The sequence below is a fragment of the Canis lupus genome, chromosome 1 (assembly GCF_048164855.1).
Source record: "Canis lupus baileyi chromosome 1, mCanLup2.hap1, whole genome shotgun sequence".
Lineage (NCBI taxonomy): Eukaryota > Metazoa > Chordata > Mammalia > Carnivora > Canidae > Canis > Canis lupus.
The window spans coordinates 36,040,746-36,055,472 of NC_132838.1; the positions used below are offsets into that span (position 1 = coordinate 36,040,746).

At 40.5% G+C, this 14,727-nt stretch overlaps 1 protein-coding gene and 1 long non-coding RNA gene across 5 annotated transcripts in view; one reads left to right on the forward strand and one right to left on the reverse strand.

The window, feature by feature from the left end:
- The window catches only part of LOC140633546 (uncharacterized), a 115,309-nt gene that overhangs the window by 57,792 nt on the left and 42,790 nt on the right, over nt 1–14,727 (reverse strand). For 2 of the 3 annotated variants that reach the window (XR_012031129.1, XR_012031134.1), the window contains exon 2: nt 9,644–9,802. This is a non-coding gene — a long non-coding RNA (uncharacterized lncRNA). Of the gene's footprint in view, nt 1–8,256; nt 8,396–9,643; nt 9,803–14,727 lie in introns of those variants that run through there. The other variant, XR_012031138.1, reaches the window with a different exon arrangement.
- Nucleotides 1–14,727, forward strand: part of PHACTR2 (phosphatase and actin regulator 2) — a 206,707-nt gene that overhangs the window by 21,670 nt on the left and 170,310 nt on the right. The gene's annotated exons all lie outside the window — the stretch shown is intronic.

Below are 14,727 nucleotides of genomic sequence, written 5' to 3' on the forward strand. Positions count from 1 at the left end.
ACACATGCATACATTTGCATGCATGTAATGAATTTTATATATATAAAATTGTGCTTGTTTGTGCATTTTTCAGTTGGGGATTAAAAGCTTCAATGTAGGGGAATATAATGTTGCTAGCTCCTCTGAAAAACCTAATAAGAATCTAGAGAAGATTTTCCTTTTATTTTTTTATTTTTTTAAGATTCTCCTTTTAATTAAAAAAAGGAATTGATTCCTATTTTCTGAAATGCCTCTTACGTCATAAAATGTCTATTATTGAGGATTTTATTTGCCATAAAACAAGTAATTACAGTATTTTCCTTTGCGTTTATTGTGACGCCCATTGTGCTGTTGTAGCATTTTATAGTTCATCAAATAACTATTTCTAAGAGCATCCTAGATTCATATAAAGATATTTTTCTCAGGGAGGGATTAAAGTTTAATAAAGAATCTGCTTTTCAGAATATTTATTTTCAAAGTGCCGTAATTATTACAGAAATCACTGTCCTTTAAGACAAAAATGTCCAAGGAAATGTAGGTTCGTGTACATAAAAGTACTTGCAAAGTGGCACTAAATTTTCTTAGTTTTTTTTGTTTTGTTTTGTTTTTCAGTGTAGTTGATAAAAATACAATATTAGTTTCAGGTGTACAACATAGTGATTTCCCAAGTTTATGCACTATTGCTATGTTCACCACAGCGTAGCCTCCATCTGTCAACATACAACACTATTACAGTATTGTCAATGTAGTCCCTGTGCTTTACCTTTTATTCCCATGATTTCTTCATTCCTTAACTGGAAGCCTGCATCTCCCATTCCCCTCCACGCATTTGCCCATCCCCCAATCCCCTCCCCTCTGCAACCATCAGTTTGTGTTTATAGGTCTGATTCTGAGTTATTAGTCTAATTTTGGAGGGAGACTTTGACCACCTGAGAATAAACCAACAGTTCTGTCTCGAGAACGTGGAGAAGGAGGACAAAGTCATTGTTTCTAAAACAAAGTTTTAGGTTTTTGGGTTTTTACCCCCAATCATTAGAATTAGTTCTGAGTGGTTTTCTTTTTTGTTGTTCATTTTTTTGCAACCACTCATCTTTCCAAAGGCAAAATGAATTTTTCTATCTTCATAAGACAAAATAGGAATTATTGTTCCGATGGCTTACTCAGGTCAAGAAGAAACAGTGGAAGAGATATGGAGAGTCAGCAAAAAAGTATTCAGTAGCAGAGAAGGGAATAAGTAACAATGGTTTCTAAATTATATGTCACTGCACACGAATGCCATAGAACATTGGTTAAATCTCACTCCCTTTTCACAAACACACAGAGGATTCAGTGTTCAGGTAATTTTGGGAATTGCTGAGTTTGACTGTTAGACAGGTTTCTTCTTAACATGCTAATAGAATTAGCACATAATTCCTTGCCTATGCTAATATTTGTTGTGAATTCCCAAGATGGAATATAGAACGCAACATTTCTCGGTCATTTTAGCTGCAGGGTCTCTGGGGGATGCCCAGTAACAAGGTGTAGAACTCAGATTTGGGAATCATTGTTGCAATCCCTTCATTTTCATTTTTGCTTTTCATTTTCATCATAGTCTTCCTCTCTTGAATTCTTCTGCATTTCCTGTTTCCTCATATAGAAGCCATTTTGGGAAAACCAGCAAACCATTCACTTGTATCAATATCAGAGCTTGCTTATTTTGAAATTAAATATCTGTGTCATCTATGTCCAGGATTTCTCCTTCCTTGTTTCTAAGCTTTGGGGCATTTCATTGCTCATTAGCATCACCATCAGCTGCAGTAAAGGAGAGGCAGCTAGACTTAGCTTTGGAAATGAATGGAATTCAATTGCATCTATGAAATTAGGAGTAATGTGCAGATTTTATTGATCCAAACTAATATTTCATGTGAATGGTTAAGAGTAGGTGCTAGATTTTATATGTAAAAAGTTAACTTTGAAGTCCTACTTTAGAAGTCAGGCATCAAGAACACATCTAACAAAAGCAAGTCATATTTAACTGAATATTAAAGGTCTTGGAGGGAAGAATGCTTACCTTTTTTGAATCCCTATTATGTTCCAGGCATCAACTCAAGTATTTTACACGTTATATCATTAATACTTGCAATCATTCTTTTTTTATATACTTGTAATCATTCGCTAAGTAAAGATAATTTTCCCTAAATCAAACAAGGGGAAACTAAGTATAAACTCACTCAACAGACATGTGGATGGGGACACCTGGGTGGCTCGGTCAGTTAAGCATCTGCCTTTGGCTCAGGTCATGATCCCAGGGTCCTGGGATCCAATTCTGCATCAGGCTGTCTGCTCAGCATGGAGTCTGCTTCTCCCTCTACCACTCCCCCCTGCTTGTGATATTGCGCGCTCTCTCTCTCTCTGTCTTGTGCTCTCTCTCAAATAAATAAATAAAATCTTATAAATAAATAAATAATTTATAGACTCAAATTCAGATCTTTTGAGTTAGTAGAATTCAACCCAGCATTTTTTGGGTTTTCATATTGTTTAGAGAGTAGAGATTCCTCATCTTTGTGTCTTCCATAGCATTGAGTCCAGTGCCTGGGATGTAGTAAGCATGTAAGAAATGTTTTAAAATTAAGTATATCATTTCATTAATTCAGGGCAATTTTTTTCAAAATGAAATTCATTTTTATTTTTGTTTTTTCCCCCACCTCCCCAGGAAATTCATTTTTAAATATCAGTGTCAAACATGGTATCATCACATATCTGAATAGTTTATTAGATAGAGATCAGTACATAGGTAAGAAAAAATGTAGTTTTGAAATGTCCTTTCACAGACGTTCATACATTTTATATAACAGAATATTTTTTGATAGAGTCTGCCTACGAGATTTGTTACTGCAATAAAAAGTTATTTAAAAATTTCATTTGAAGGGGGTTGGTGCTTAGGTAGCACAGTCAGTTAAACCTCCAGCTCTTGGTTCAGCTCATGTCTGATCTCAGGGTCCTAGGATCCAGCCCTGCCTTGGGCACCACACTCAGAGCAGAGTCTGCTTAATTTTCTCTCTCCCTCTGCCCCTTATTCCCCTGCATGCTCTCTCTCTCTCTCTAAAATAAAAATAAATCTTTGAAAAATTCCTTCGACAGATATTTTAATGTTAGAATCATTAACAGAAATTATGAAAAGAGGCATAGAAGAATTTTGAAGTGATAGTTAAATATTTAGACAAATTTTTCTGGGATATGGAAGAAATTTATTCTTTCTCTGATTTTCTTTCAGAGAGATCATGGTTAGAGGGAAGATCACAGAGCAGTGGAGATTTTTTCACCACACCTGTGCATGGCTAGATCCTTCTCCAGTAATGCTAACATTACCTCTTTTCAGACTCTCTGTGACTCTGAGCCATGACAAGATTGGAAAACATGCTATGAAATAATATTCTCATTTATTCAAATTTTGATACATATGTCAAGAGAAGCCATGGTTTCAAAGATAGGTTAATAGGTTTTCCTACTGTCTGACATAAAATATATGCAGACTTTTTCCATAAGTAGCTCTGAATAATTCTTTTACAGAAGATGGATCCCTAACACCCAACTATTTATCCCCCCAAATTACACTTTGAATTTCCTTACATAAACCAATTGTTTACAAATATTTAATCTTCTAATCATGTATAGTGGCTAAAATTATGCTCCATTGCTTTCTGGGTTTCATAAACATGATTTCCTTTCTTAGACCTGAATCATTCAGTCCTAATGCAGTTTTTTACACCTTAACAGATGTGAAATTCAAATTCTGACTTTCATTAGTAACAGCTATTAATAACTGTACATGACTTGCTCACCCTTATCTTCAGCTATATCCCACGTGTCTTCTACGTCCCTGGATCCAGTCCTTTGTGTGTTCCGGACAGACAGACACACAGACAGTACATGTTCTCCTTCCTTCTCTTTGTACTTGCAGTTCTTCCCACCCAGAACACCCTCCCCTCCTTGCCATTCATTCTTTTATCCATATATCAGATGTTTCTTTATCACTAACTCTGTGCCAGGCACTGTGCTGGTGAGCATGGATACCAAGAAAGGAGTCAGAGCTTGTCATTATAGAAGCTCCTTCTAGCAGAGAGAGCAAAAGTTAATACTGAATAGATAAAATACTTGGGTTGTGATTAGTGCTGTTAAGTTCATAAACCGACATGTTGACAGAGAATGAGGTTGGGGTGGAAGGCTGCTTTAGACTGGCTGGTCAAGGACAGCCTCCCTGAAAAGGTGACATGCAGCCTAAGACCTGGGGTATATAAAGAGGAATCAATTCCTTGAAAGCCAGGGAAAAAGTATCCCAAGCAGAGTGACCAGCAGATGCAGAAGCCCCAATGCAGGAAAGGGATTGGGAGCGTTGAGGAACAAAAGCAAGACTGTCCTGCTAGGGAGTGGTAATGAGAAAGAGCACAGGCTCATCATGGAAAGTCTGAGATCTGGCATAGTTCTGTGAGCTCTCAGGGGCACCTGAAGGGTTTTAGGCAGAAGCATGACCTGGTGGGACTGATGATTTCAAGGAATAAACATGGGAAGAACAGAGAGGAGAGAGCCAAGATGGAAGCTCCCAAGAATAAAATGCTCTTAGAAGGTGCTTGTTTGGGGTGGTGGCAGTGGGGTTGGGAAGAGGAAACTTAAGAAAATTTCAGCCCCGTTTCAAGGCCCAGTACACACCCCATTCTCATGACATCTTCCTGACTGGTCTTGGAGACTTGTCTTTTCTCAGGGCACTAAAAGAACTCACCACACAGTTTTGTACTTCATGGTAGTCTGAGATACTCTCTGAGACTTTTTCCCCCAACCAGATTGTAGGTGTATTGAGGCCAGTTGGCATATCAGAGCCATCTGTTGTGTCCTCCAAAGATTTTGAGTGGTTCTTCTCAATTGGCCACCCGTTAGAATTACCTGGAGCTTTTAAAATATACCAGTCTCTGGGCCTCACCGTGGACAAATTAGATCAAAGTTCCTGGAGTGGGTTCAGGACATTATATTTGTTTGAAAGTTCCCCAGAATATTCAAATGGATAACCAGGGTGAGAATCACCATTATAGACCCTCAGAAATACCTTCGTTAAGTAGGAGTAAGAAGCCAGCTTTTCTGCCCCTTCCCCCTCTACCTGAGTAGGCCAATCTAGATGAGGATTTGTGCTGGGGACTTCTCTGCTTGCAGGTGGGACAAGAAACTGTGAGAGTGAGTGAAATCTCCAAGGATACAGCTGAAAGAGAAAAGCAGAGGCAAGAGGATGCTTCTGGATGACATATCAGGATAGGAACAAAGTAAATGGAATCCAAGCTTTCTCTAATCCATCATTTTGGTGTATGTGGACCTGATCAAAGAAGGCAGTTCTGGAGAGACTTAATCACCTACTTCCTAATCAGGAAGTGTGTTTTCTCCTCCACTGTCTCCCAAGCAAATTAAATATTGAAATGAAGATTCACCACGGTGGCAAAAACTATTACCTAGTGAGATTTTACATGTGAGTTTTAACTAGTAAGAGATGTTAAACATCCCTTGTCAGGTTTTATATAACAGAAGAGGTACATTATTAGACCCCAAATAGCACTGCTATGATTTAATCATCACTAACTGTGTATCTGTGCCGACTGGCTGGGTCAGAGCCACTATTAGACACCGATGCTATATTTGCTATATCATGTGACTCACCACAGGCGTCCTGCTTTTTAGTGATAGAGAAATAGGTCCTGTTCCACCTTATACTTCTCTCCTACACACACACACACACACACACACACACACACATGCACACACATGCACACACACACCTGAGAATGAGTTTAAGATCATTTTGAACTGACCTTAAATATTAAAACAAAGGTATAATCTACTAGCTTGTTTTCTGAGTATTTTGGTTAAGAAACGGTGCTTCTTATACTAGGCTTAATGCATACCTTTTAACAGGAACAATAACATTCAATAAAACAACCTTTTATAATATTTCACTTAACTATGTCATGTGGTTGTGGGGATCACTTGAAAAAGTGACAGAGATATGGTCTTACTCTTATGTGGACTATAAGAAATAGTGAAAGGGACCGTAAGGGAACCGCGGGAAACTGAGTGGGGAAAAATTAGGAAGAAAAACCATGAGAGACTCCTAACTCTGGGAAACTAACAAAGGGTTATAGAAGGGAAGGTGGGGGGGGAATAGGGTAACTGGGTGACCAGCATTAAGGAGGGCATATAATGAGATGAGCACTGGGTGTTTACTGTATGTTGGCAAATTGAATTTAAATTATATATATAAAAGAAAAAATAACAGAGGGTTTTTAACTCTAAATGTTTTTACAAATGAAGCATCAGGTATTGGGTGAACCCTCCCCTCTCCCCCAGAATGTCAAAGGAGACTTCCAAGGGACCAGCCCTCATCTTGGTTTGCCAGCAGCATCACCCCTACACAGGTGCTGTGCCTCATATCCCCACCCTAACTGCCCTTCCCCCCCACCCCCCTCACTCACATATACTGGGGACTGGCTGTTCTGCACTTCTCAATACACCCTAGAAACACACATAATTTAAACATGTTGATCCTTCTCTGTGGAAGTCTCTGGTTCTCTGCATCCCCTACTGCTACCTTGAAAAACCTTCTCCGTAAGACCCAGCTCAGGTGTCCCTCCCTCTGTGAAATCTTCTGTGATTCTTCTGGATAGAATTAGTGTTCTCTTTCCTCTACTGCCACAGAGCGCTCTCCTACCCAATTATAGTACGTTATCAGATAAACTGTAATGTTACTTTATGTGTCTGCCTTTTTGACTAGGCCATATGCTCCTCAAGGACAGAAACATGTTTTCCTCGTGAACTCATCACCTGACGCAGCATCTGGCAGGAGATACATTTTCAAAAACTGGCTGAAATAAAGCCCAAGGCGTATCTTTTATTGTGTGCTAGTACTTACATAGAAAGTATGAATTAATTTTTATTGGCTGTTGAATGATGTGGCCATATACCACATAAGAGGAGCAGTGGAGAGCCCATCAAAATCACTTGTAGAATTAAAGCTTGTCTATTTATTTACCTACCTATCTGTTTATATATATTTGTCTGTCTATCTACCTACCTATCATCTGGCTTTCTTCCTGTATGTTTATCTATCAATCAATCACCATCCCAGCCCCACATCACACCAACTAACTAGAATCTCCCATGGGAAAAAGGGATAGCTAAATTAAAACAAAACAAAAAAAGGTTTCACGGAGGATTCCACTGCATACCCCTGTTCAGACCCATTGTCTAAGGGAGATAGAAAGAAGCTACTCCTCTGCTTTGTGTGTTAGTAAGAGAATTGATTGTTGTGATATGAAAGTACATTATTATTAGAACCATAAAGATCTTGTACCATTTACAAAAATGCCCTGTCTGTCCTCCTGGAGGCCTGTGTTGACCTGTAAACAAAGCATCTCAGTGAGGCTGTTCCCTGGGAGTGGTGGTGAATTCTGTGGATGCAGCATTCATCCACTTACTGTGAAGAGGCACCCAGCTAGGTTCCCCAGCGTTGACCAGGAGCTGCTTAAAACTTCATCCTCCCAACTTGCCTTTAATTTATCACCTGCTGGGTGCCTCTCTCTGCATTTCATATACTTGGGAGTTATTTGCCCAATAAGGGAAATTTGGCAACCATCATTTTCTTTACAAGCACCTTAATTTAGGGCATTAGTCCTGACCTTAGAGAACAATCAGCGTGGTGTAAGAGTGAAAATATCTGGGTTTCTTGTGAGAGACTTTAGTCTTCACAGAAGCTATGGCTCCAGTCTGTAGCACTTACAGACCAGACGTCAGTAGGTGGAGCTAACTCATTTGCTCAAACAACAAGCATTTTACATTCATTAACCTCAGGGTCACTTCTCTAAATTAAGGAAGTTCAAAGACATTTGTTTAAATAACTGTGCGACTGTGACTCTCACTGAAAAAAAACAGAGAGTTGGAAATTAAAGCCAACCTTGTCCTTAAAACCCAGACTTTGTGGAAAACCAGCAGCCCCGTAGCATACATTTCGCACAAAATACCACCGTTAACTTTTAAATTTCCTGGCTTGTGTCAGTTTTTGTCACAACCCTAAGGTTCTATAAACAAAGGTGTCTCTTATACCAGCAATTCCAGCGAAGGTCTTTACGAAGACTCAAAACTATAAAGACTTCTAATGGACTTTTGGGTGCCTGGGTTATTTTAACACAAAATCAACTTCCACAAAACTACGTTCAAAATGCAGGACTAGAGATAAGTGATTTATTATTTTTTTAGAATGCTGTCCATACCTCAAAGCTTGAAACTATCCCTTTCATCTTCAAAATTCTTCAAAACTGCTTACAAATATAGTTCATTTCTCACAGTTTGCCAGTGAATTATGTAAACATTTCAAATGATCAGTTCTGCTTTTACAGACAGGAAACTAAGGTAAAAAAAAAAAAGTGAATGTATTTATTTATTATCAGAGAGTAGCCCCATGGACAGCTTAACTGCAAATGGAAAATGTTGCATTGACATATAAAAGCACATCGGGTTGAGTGTATGGTTGGCCATTTGCCAACACATGAGGCATGGCCCATGCCAAATCTGATTCCCATTGACTTTTGCACAGAAGGAAAGCCAAACACAATTTACCCTTTGGGTTGTATGCGATATTGTTTTTCAGGGGAATGTGTTATATTTGTTCTGGCCACAAAGACTGTCTCTGGGGAGGACAGCCAAATGGCTTTGGTCACAGTCTCCATGAAATGCAACTGTCCCAATCCATTATCTTGAAGCTGTATGTACTAGGATATGCAATCAGGTGATCAGGGACTGGAAATCAGCTGGAAATTCCAGTAGAGGCTCATTAATTAGGGGACCAAGCGTACAAAGGACATATGTTTATATGGCAGGTGGGGAGCAGATGGAGGGACAGTACAAACCCCAGGGAAGTGACAAGAGTAGGAGGATGAGAGGAGCCCTGGCATTTTCTCACAGAGATAGAGTGTGGAGGTCCAGTTCCAGAGTAGGGACTGGAGTATCAGATAGGGGATTTGGACAAATTAAGACAGACGGACCGAGGTAGATTCTAGTTTATGAAAGGGGTTGACAGAAGATTTTTGACTTTTGATTTTGCAGGGGTTGACTGCACGAATTTTATTCTGGTTTATTCAATTTGGTGTGAGTTGGCAACAAAGAAAACTCAGGAGACTAGCAATGAGCTCTGGGGTACCACGAGCCTTCTCAGACCCCCTGAACACAGAAGGGCAGCTTGGTGCATAGTCCTAGCACCTCTCTCTGGAACGGCACGGGCGGCCAGCAGCTGTGAGGAAGCTCACCCTTTCACCACCAACATGTTACTTTACATTTTGAGTGAGAATCTTTCTTAAATTGCAACTCTTGCTTATATTTTGTCACAGTTCCCAGCTTTCTCAAATTGAACATACTCTAACATTTGGAATAGTGCAAGGAAACTAGACTCAGTCGGAAAAGGAGGAGATGTTCCTGGCTGAGCCCCTTCCACTGGCTGGCGCGGGGCCTTGGGCTGACTCACAGGCCCCACTTTCCTCATCCAAGTATAAAGTTGACTTATACCCAGCTCCGGTACAATAACATCACAACAAACCGGGCTCACACATAAATGTGCATTTGAAGTTGTTACCAACACGAGGGGAATTCTCACACCCACCTGAGGGGCGGCTGACCTCAGCCCGCCCTGGCTGGCTCCCCCCGGATTCCTGTGTGTCTTCCACCTCAGCTGTCCCTTGTTTACTGTGGTCCGGGCATTTGCTTCTGGCAGCTTCTACTTCCCTTCCCTTTCCCGTGCTGTTTCCTCTCTTTTCCTTGGCTGCAGAACGGAAACACAGCACTGTGTGAGTTTAAAGTGTGCGGCATCATGACTCGACTTCTGTACGTTGTGAAATGATGGCCACTGTCACGTTAGGTCACATCCATCGTGTTCTGTAGCTACAAAGGAGTTTACGTGTGCTGTTTTCTTATCTTTTGTGGCCTGGGAAACCAGATAATCGAGATTGTTCTTTTGTCCACGATCATGGTACACAGACCGCTGCCGCTGCCCCCCGCCCCAATGAGGGCCTGAGTGGTTTTCCTGTGATTCATGTTGGAGAGTCTGGAGGTCGTGAAGTTTTTTACATTTACTTGGACTAAGTGGCAGTTCAGTTTCTTTCCTAGTCCTGGACAAAATCTTCAATGATCCAGCCTGTGCCCTCAGGTTAAAATGAAAGGTCAAGATCTCACACAAAGAGCCCTTGCCTGCCTGGCCCCCACCTGTGTCACCAACATTCCCACCGGCCCCTAGTCACACGCTCTGGTCCTGGCATCCCAAACTCCTCATCTCACTCCAATGCTGTGTGTTCTTACTTCTCTGCTCCACTACATGCTCATCCTCTCCTCTCTTCCTTCCCCATTCTTCACATGCAGAACTCTTGTTTGTCTTTCAGGACATGTGGCTCCTTCATCAATCACTATGTGGAAATCTTTCTGCACCCCACTGCAGGGTTAGCTACTCCCTGAGCTCTCTCCACCAGCCAGGGATCTGCTTAAGGGCACCATTACCTTCTTCATTTCCTTAAGGCCTCACACACTAGGGGTCACACACTAGGTACTAAATACTTGCTGGCTGGCTCCCTGCTCCAGCTGTTGTCACCAAGCTGCAAAACATTCTATGTAGCACACTGGTGTGTTTGTACATTTTCATTATATACACTTTTCTAAAATTTAAATTCAGTTAGCCAACATATAGTACATCCCTAGTTTCAGATGTAGCATTTGATAATTTATCAGTTTCATTATATACATTTTTTAAAGTTTAAGGAGAAAAGGATAGTCTGAAGGGAAAGCAGTTGAATACAAAAATGCAGAACACAGCCATCTGCTTGATGATGTTGGTAAGATCCTGATACATCCAGAAATAGTTCTTGGGAATCTTGATTTTTTTTTTGTTTGTTTGTTTGATTGCCATTAAGCCAAATTTAGAATTTTAAAATGTATATTTTTGCAGGGATTCCTTGCAGGGGAAGATAGAACATATAAGAATTATAGTAACAAGTACCTTGACTTTGACATCTCATGAAGAAGGAAGTACCATAGATTTAGAAGAGAATTTTTTTGCCCAAGGAGGATTTGATTATACCAAAGGAATGAGGCATTTGAAATTTGGTCATAGTGGGGAATAAAAAGAAACTAGCCTTCAATCTGTAAGAGGCTCGGCCTAGCAATACCTTTTATCCATTTTCCTTGAACATTTCTTTCTTTTTTTTAAAGATTTGATTGATTTATTTGACACAAAGAGAGAGCACAAGCACATGGAGCAGGAGAGGGAGAAGCAGGCTCTCTGCTGAGTAGGGAGCCTGATTTGGGGCTTTATCCCAGGATCCCGAGATCATGACCTGAGCCAAAGGCAGTTGCTTAACCAACTGAGTCACCCAGGCATCCCTCCTTGAACATTTCTTTCTTTTTTTTTTTTTAAGATTTTATTTATTTATTCAGAGAGGGGGGGGGGAGAGAGAGAGAGGCAGAAACACAGGCAGAGGGAGAAGCAGGCATCATACAGAGAGCCCGACATGGGACTTGATCCAGGGTCTCCAGGATCACGCCCTGGGGTGCAGGTGGTGCTAAACCGCTGCACCACCGGGGCTGCCCTCCTTGAACATTTCTAATCACCTTCTCTACAAAGAGAAATTCTTTTTCAAAATACCTAGAATATATCAGTATCCTTTTTTAAAAAAAATTATTTTATTTTAAAGAGAGTGAGCGAGGGGTGAGGGGCAGAAGGAGAGGGTGAGAGAGAAGCTCAAGCAGACTCTCTGCTGAGTGTGAAGCCCCACGCGGGCCTCAATCTCACAACCCTGAGATCGTAACCTGAGCTGAAATCAAGAGTCAGATGCTTACCTGACTGAGCCACCCAGGTGCCCCAAATATCAGCATCCTTATATTATACCTTGTTCTTAATAGTGTGTGTGTGTGTGTGTGTGTGTGTGTGTGTGTGTGTGTGTGACTTAGTAATAATACCCAGAGGAGAGGGAAATAGTTCTGAACTGTTGTTGAGAATAAGTGTGATTATGGCATGTACAACTTATTAAATGTATAAAATCAGTTTGTGTGTGCATGAACAATACCTGAAAAGAATATAGCCCAAACCATTAGCAGTTCTTAATCCCTGGGAAATGAAAGAGGAAATTTTATATTTTACTTCATATTTTTCTATTTTGTTTGAGTTTTTATTTTTTTATTTTTTGGTTTTCCTTTTACAATAAGATATACTGCTTTTAGAAATGTTTAAAAGCCAATAATTATATACATTTTTAAAGATTTTTATTTATTTATTCATGACAGGCACAGAGAGAAAGGCAGAGGCAAGGCATAGGCAGAGGGAGAAGCAGGCTCCCTGCGAGGAGCCTGATGTGGGACTTGACCTCATGACCCAGGATCATGCCCTGAGCCAAAGGCAAATGCTCAACCACTGAGCCACCCAGGCGCCCCTAATAATTGTGTTTTGATCAGTTAACTGGAAGCCAGTACATACTCTGCATTAGCATGTGGGATACACTGTATCCAGGGTGTGCCTCTGATGCTAATGACAAAGGTCCCAAACCCAAAGTAATTTAGGATGAATGATTTGAAGGCCCAGCCTCCCTACCTATTCCCTACCTTGCCCCAACACACGCTCTTGTTGAACTTGTTCTTTTATTAATCAGCAAAATCTTGTTAATTCTTATGACCAAGACTCATAGTGATTAACTTACATATGATATTACCACAATGAGAACATTTTAATCAGATTTTCTTCTATCTTCTATGTTGAGAGTAGACTTGAGGTTTATGGGTAAAATCAGCAATTTGGGAATACATCTCCAGTCATTTTTAATGTTGTAAGAAGCATCTTATTTTCATGATATGTGTGTGTGTTCAGATGAATAAATACCTTGTGTCTGCTGGGTGGGGGCCTTATGTTCAAAGTGCCCTGTGGGTCTCCAGGCCAGAAGGTAAGACTCAGGGGTGCACTGGATCAGGTGAGGTACTTCCTAAGGGAAGCTGAGCAGAGGGTGTGTATGATCACAATTTAAAAATATAACTGAAATGAAAGACATATTCAACAAATATGAATTGAGTACCTTCTGTGTTGGGCACTCTTCTGGCTGCAGAGCACACAGCAATGGTAGGACATAGCAAGTCCATGATACCATGGGGTTCCCATTCTGTTGGGGCTGACAGAAAATAAACAGATAAACAAAAATCTGGCGTAAGGCCCAGCAGTGAGGAAAAGTGACCGAGCGGGCTGATGGCATGTTGTTCTGGGTAAGGTGAATTTCATCCTGCTCATTGGCTCTCTGAACAGGACTGGGTTACAGAGCCTGGAAGATTTGTAAGAACAGCTTCTTAAAATCGTTTATTAGTTTGATGTAGTTTCGGGTGAACACTACTTTTTCTTATTTCAATCTGCTTGAATTCTTTAAGTTTTGTGCCGTTTCAAGTTTCAAGAAGTGGTCCAAGGTCAAAGAAAAACGCGAAGAATTTCATCTTGTTTTGTGTGACAACAGAATGAAGGCACATAATTACATGACTGTCCCCACCCCTGACAAACCTGCCGTGGCCCAGATTTGTTTGAAATTTAGCACAAAACTGCATTGTTATCAGAGGATGTTCCCATGAGATAAGGAAAGGCTGGCAGAATTGTGGTGGCAGCTTGATTACAAAAATATTAAAACATTTCTTCCTTAATGACAAAGACCCGTTGTTTACCCTTATAGAGAACAAGTTAGCAGATGTTTGTTCTAAAAGACTTTGGCCGTAAGAGCATCTGCCATGCACCCCAGCCACTCCAGGGAGAATGTAGAAGGCGTGTCAATTAAAGACGGATGGACTGGCTGGATTTTAGCAAAGACATTAGAATTTAAATAGCCAAAGAGAGTTTCTTTCAAGAATCGTATTCATTTCAGAATGTTGATATTACTGAAAACAAAATTTGGGATTCTAATTTTAGAATTGTCTTTGGAGCCAGTTCACAAGCCAGAACAAAACTTTATTCATTCAGTTTTTCATTAGTTCATTCATTCTGTCGTTGGACAAACATTTGCAAAGCCTTCTCTCTGCCAACATGGGGCTTCTTGTTAAGTGTATGTCAATAAATTAGAGCCATTGCTTTCCATCGAGCTGACACCGTTATGGGGAGACAGAGAAGTTATAGAGCTGGAAGTGCTTGGGTAGCTATGAACTGTTTAAGGTGAGAGGCCCAGGAGGTAAGCTCCACTTGGCAAGGTCGGGGAAGCTCCAAGGGGAGGAGACATGTAGGCTGGAGTGTTTGGAGACCAGGCTCATGCTTGCGAGGTGGAGGGAAATGTGAGTGGAGGGTAACATGTTTCTGACAGCAGTCTTTTACTTAGCAGTTTTACTTTGTTCTTTTTAAAACTAAGATGGCATGATCCCATTTGATAACCCATCTTATTCAGCTGACTTGGCCTAGAATGATCTTGACTAATTCCAAGAAATAAATTTACTTGCGGGACATGAATATTTTCTACCATTCAATTTCATAAATATTTATCGAGCACCTAGCCACAGGCAGCCTGCTGTGCCACTGTGTAGATGCCTTGGAGAATTCAAGACAGGCTTTCCTCATCTTAAAAAAAAAAAAAAAAATCCTTTCTTAATTGAGGTGAAATTCACATAAAATTAACCATTTTAAAGTGTATAATTCAGGAGGCAACTGGATAGTTCAGTCAGTTAGGCAGCCGGCTCTTGATCTCAGCTCAG